Source organism: Colobus angolensis, unplaced genomic scaffold (genome assembly GCF_000951035.1).
Source record: "Colobus angolensis palliatus isolate OR3802 unplaced genomic scaffold, Cang.pa_1.0 Scaffold13, whole genome shotgun sequence".
Lineage (NCBI taxonomy): Eukaryota > Metazoa > Chordata > Mammalia > Primates > Cercopithecidae > Colobus > Colobus angolensis.
Genome location: NW_012114252.1, coordinates 22,596,841 through 22,602,303, shown reverse-complemented (window position 1 = coordinate 22,602,303; position 5,463 = coordinate 22,596,841). Strand labels below are relative to the sequence as shown.

Here is a 5,463-nt window from a genome sequence, read left to right as displayed (position 1 = left end):
CAAAGGAACCCCTGTGGTCCGTGCGTCCCATGTGAGTGGCGGCCGGTGGCAGCCAGCCTGTGAGTGGAAGCCCTGCCTCTGCGTCCCTTCACAATTCAGGGTCTGGAGGACCGCCCGAGACCCAGGCTAACGCTGCTGAGGCCAGGGAGATTTGAGGACAGCGTGCCCCCAGCAGCTCAGCTTTCCCTGTGCCAGGTGGGATGGGAGAACGGAGATGGACATGCTGGGTGAGTGAGGCACAGCAATCCGGACAAGCCCCCGCTTCACCACTCAGTGTCCCCTCTAGGAGCCGAGCCGACTGTCACTAAGACACCACTGCGTCACACGCCCAGCTCGCGGAGGTGCCGCCTGGCTGCGGATTTGAGCAACGTGACGGTCCTCTGGACACTGGAGCATGGCACACCATGGTGGTCTCCACTTGCCCCTTCCCCTTCATGTTGACACGAAGAAACGCACCTCTGCACAGACGCCCCTCCTTAGAAGCATCCAGAGCTCCTGAGAACTGGCTCACGCTCCCCTGGCCTGGCATCTGCAGCTGAGTTCATCCGCCAAGACCCTCAGGGACTGGTGGTCCTTTGGGGCAGCCCCTCCCCAGAAGCCTGCCCTACGTCTCTTTCACGGCAGCTGTCTGGGACACTTCACTGGTGGCAGAGACTTCCAGGAAGAACATTTGTGACCCAGTCACCAAATGAGAGGGGTGCTGGCCACTGCAGACCTGAGAGGAAGGGCTCTGGCTTGCAGAGGTGTCTGTGCCACTTCACCCCTCAGAGGTGAAGAACTTGGTGCCACCCTGCCCTGGCTGAGAGGGCGAGAAGGGCCTGGATGATGCCACAGGTCTCCGGTGGGGAGAACATCTCCCATGCCCTGTGTTCCTTCCATGGGCCCAGACAAATGACAGGCCAGCTTCCAATGTGCATGCAGGCTGTCGGGTGGCCAACTGCCCCGGGATGGCCTCTGCTCCCGCCTCGATGTGGTGACGGTGGCCTCTGCTTCCCGCTTGGTGTGCTGACGGCGGAGAAGTCCCTTCACTTGTGGGCAGAGCACAGGTGTCAGCAGGGGAGGCACTGAGCGCACTGAACACATAGTGTGTGTTCCCGGCTGTGTGACTGTGGGCAGTCCCTGAGATGGGGGGTTTGTTTGTTCATCTGCACAGTGGAGGCCTGGGCAGGCTGTGGGAAGAGCTCAGTACCTGGTGTCCTGGCATCAATGGACATTGGGTGGCATGAGATGAGCGGACAAGCACTGGTTCCTTTCCTGTTAATCGGATTTCAGAGGGAGGATGAAACGAGACCCAGCATGAAGGCCTTGAAGTCAGAAATGGATGTGGAGGGAAACAACCTGAATGTGGCCGGAGGCCCGAATAACGCTGCCCGGGATCGGTCCAGCAGCCTTCCTGGGTAGCTGGGCCACTGAAGACGTGGCCAGGGGACAGGATATTAACACTTCATGTTGGTAAGCACTGGGCACCTTTGTTTTCTGTGTTTTTAAACCCATGACCATTTTGAAACATAGGCTTAGTGGGCAAGTAGCTTGTCCCCGTTTTACAGATGGGGAAACTGAGGCCCAAGGGACCGTGCTCACTGCTACCAGTTAATGGCAGAATGAGAGCTGGTTTTCTGCTGTGCCACCTTCAGAGCCAGATTCCTCCATCAAACCTAGGGAAAGGCACATTGTCCCAGGATAAAAATCAGTACAGTAAGTTTTTATTGTATGATATTTAAGATGAAATAAAGTTGAAATAATGTTGAAGCAAAGTTGAGCATGAGTCAATTCTTTTAATTGAAAGGCATTTAAAATACATCGCCGTTGTATAGTTCTTTAAGAAACCCCGGGATGAATCTTTTGTAAAGTGGCAAATCCTTTTGACACGTGAACAGTCACTCTTAATGTATCTTAATGTGTAGATTTCATTTTTTCAAATATCACGTTTCTCGAAGCAGGTCGCGCCTTTACGAAGGGTCTGGAAGGGAGAGGATTCGACAGTTGGCACCTGCATTTACAGGTTTTGCATCAATTACAAATCTTGCAAATAAATCTCCTTAAAAAATAAGAATAAAATTTGTAGCAATTTTTCTCTCCAATTTTCTTTCTTGGCATTTCAGTATGTTTATCACTTGATCTCTGTGAATCATAAATCACCTCATAATCACACAAAATGCCCGCAGGATATGTCTCCCTCTCCCTTAATGACAGCAGCCAATTGTTGATTGTTTATTCCGTCTGAGAGGCATACTTCATTCACCCAAAGCTTTTCAAAGAGCCAAGATGAAGGGCCAGCCTGGAGCTGGCTTCCCACCCTGGCTGTGGTGGGCACCCTGGAGCTGGGGGCTGTGATGAGGGCGGAGGCACGGGCGGGCCCAGTCAGCCCAGCCTGACCCCGAAATTGTGGGGCCTCAAGTGTGCTGTGGGCTCCTGCCAACTTAAAACAAATACGGTACTTACTTCCCAGACGACCTTTTACAATGGGATTCGAGAAAGCCAGTGGAGTTCTATTTGAGAATGTTTTTAATCAATTTGGAAATTGATTTTGTTGGTCTGATGTCAAGCTGTCATTTTTCAGAGACCCGAGTCTTACCTCTCAGCCTGAGGCTTTGTGGCGAACCCATTCCACAATAAAAGCAGCACTGGCCACCTGAGGAAGTGGGAGGAAGAATTGGGAGGCTTTATCTTCTTCTCTTTTGATGTCGATAAGTAACGTAGGGTCCTAAAGTCCCTTGTGGAGTCTTCGAAACCCAGCTCCTTGCGTTTAAACAAGCACCAGGTGCTTCGTGTCCCTCTCCAGTGACCGCTGCCTCTGCTGCATGAAAGTGACATGACGGGGTCCTAGGATTTCAAAGGTAAACCCCATTTTACAGGTAGAGAACAATTGAGGCCTAGAGAGGGAATGACATGAATTTCTAAGCTGCTGAATGATGGAGAGAAAAGGTTAAACTGGGCCTCAGACTCCTAGAACTACAGTTATGGCCTCTCCTTCCAGGGCATTCCTTCTGGTGACCTTGGACCTCGGGGAGGCTTGACAACAACCAAACAGCAATGCCACCCAGTCATCAGCTCCAGACAGCAATGCCCCCCAGTCATCATCTCTGAGCAGCAATGCCCTCCAGTCGTCATCTCTGAGCAGCAATGCCCCCCAGCCATCAGCTCCAGACAGCAATGCCACCCAGCCATCAGCTCCAGACAGCAATGCCACCCAGCCATCAGCTCCAGGCAGCAATGCCCCCCAGTCGTCATCTCTGAGCAATGCCCCCCAGCCATCAGCTCCAGACAGCAATGCCCCTCAGTCGTCAGCTCCAGGCAGCAATGCCACCCAGCCATCAGCTCCGAAGCAGCCCCAGCTACAAATTGAGGATGTTGTTAAACTCTAACTTGTCAGTTCTCTGATGCCACCTGGGTGCCTGGAACTGTAGTATTCATGGTACTATTTACCGTATGATACTGGCAGAGGCGTTGATGGACAGGACAGGTGAAGCAATGGCTGGGACGGAGAGTGGATCTATTGCAGTCTCCAACAGGGACACAGTCTCCTAGAGCAGCCAGGGGGCAGCTGGGTCTGGGCTGCCCTCCCTGCTTCTTGCCAGTGTGCCCAGGTCCCGCACACCTGGCTGACAGGAGCCATCTTGCTGGTGGAACATGGTGGGCGGGGGGGCTGCCCCAGCCTCTGGCAGTATGGGAAGCAGTGGAGGGCCGCCAGGTGCTACAGTCTGAATGTAGGTACCTCTCAAATGTGTACAGCGAAGCCTAAGCCCCATGTGATGTTGTTAACAGGTGGGGCCGTCTGAGAGGAGGCTGGGTGATGGGGGCTCCTCCCTCGTGAACAGGATCCTCGCCATATAATGGAGGCCAAAGGGCACACCCAGTCCCGTTTCCTCTCCCACCCCCTCCCCACCTGAGGATGCGGCCCAGAGGCGCCATCTTGGAAGCACAGGCTGGGTCATCACCAACCGGGAACCAGCTGGTGTCTTGATCGTGAACTTTCCGACCTCCAGAACGATAAGAAATAAATTTCTATTATTTATAAATTACCAATTCCAAGGCATTTTGTGATAGAAACATGAATGGACTGGGACACCTGGGCTACCTTTGTCACACCTGGTCAAAGCTGCCTGGTCAACCTACAGACACTGTCTCCAGCTCTCCCTTGAATCTGGAGACTGGCCCGTTTTATGTTTTCATCAGCCTCTGCCTGAATCCCTCATGAGACCTCCATCCAGAACCTGTATGGAGCAAGAAAGAGGATGCTTTCGGGATCCTGTGTGACTTCTGCTGAAACAAGTGTACTCGGTCATAGCAGGGGCTATCAGGCCACTTGATGCTTGGACCTGTGTGGCTTCCTGCTGAAGCCAGTGTACTAGGTCACGTCAGAGCTAACAGGCCACTTGCATGCTTGGATGTCTTCCTCAGAACACCCTTGAAAGCTCTTTCAAAAGCCTCTCCCCCGACCCCCTTGTCTTTCTCTCTGTTTCCCTGTCTCTGCCTTTGCACATGAGTGTCCAAGACGTCTTGGTGAGTAACAATGCCTGCAGATATTTGAGATAAACCATTCGTGCCTCGACCATGCCTGTAGCATAGGTGGTGGGACTGTGTGGGGCTGTGAGTGGCTGCGTGACACGAGGTAGCTGGGGCCGGGCCTGGTCTGAGGGCATCGGGCTGCTGGGATCTTGCCTCTAGATCCTGAACCTGCCAGCGCCGGTTCTTATTCAGCCTGTGTTAGCCAGGTGAGGACCAGTGAGGACCGGTTAGCATTGAGAAAGTGTAGCCTGGAGTTTGAAATAGAATGTGATGAAACTCTTCTCCCTGTTAGGATTTTATTTTATTTTATTGTACTCGAAGATCTCAAGCCAGGCAGTCACACAGTACGTTGTTCTGTTTATTGACATTTTCTTCATCAGCACCCTGACAGGAAAAAGACGATTTGATTCCCATTTGTTTTCCTTGCCAAAATAATGAAGACTGTGATGAGTGTTTGTTTAATATGCACCCCCCACTTTTTTGGAAGAGAAGAGCAAAGAAAGATCAAGGGAGGAGGAGCACCCATTACCTTCATGGAACAGGAGGGGCACATGCATAATAGATACGGCAGCCATGGGAACAGGACCCAGGGTACCGGGGCACCAGGGAACCAAGGAACCAGGGAACCAGGGAACCAGGAAACAGTGAAACAGGAAACCAGGGAACCAGAGAACCAGGGGAACCAGGAAACCAGGACACCAGGGAACCAGGAAGCCAGAGAACCAGGGAACCAGGAGAACCAAAAAACAGGGAAAGCAGGGTTCTGAGGAGGCAGGAGAAGGGAGTGGGGAGGGAGAGAAGAAGAGAGGGTGTGGGGGAGACAGGGCGTGAGGGAGGAGGAAGGAATGAAGAGAGAGAGGAAGGCAGGGAAGAAAGGGAGAGAGGGAGGGAGGGAGACAAGGAAGGAAGAAAGAAAAGAGGGAAGAAATTAAAGAAGGAAGGAAGGTAGGGAAA

General features: G+C 52.6%; 1 long non-coding RNA gene across 1 annotated transcript; it reads right to left on the bottom strand.

The window, feature by feature from the left end:
• Positions 1–1,755: 1,755 nt before the first annotated feature.
• LOC105505915 lies at positions 1,756–5,122 on the bottom strand. The gene is made up of 3 exons (XR_001000844.1): positions 5,039–5,122; positions 4,090–4,214; positions 1,756–2,823 (listed from the first exon to the last, which is right to left on the bottom strand). It is a non-coding gene; the product is annotated as an uncharacterized LOC105505915 (long non-coding RNA).
• Positions 5,123–5,463: the final 341 nt, after the last annotated feature.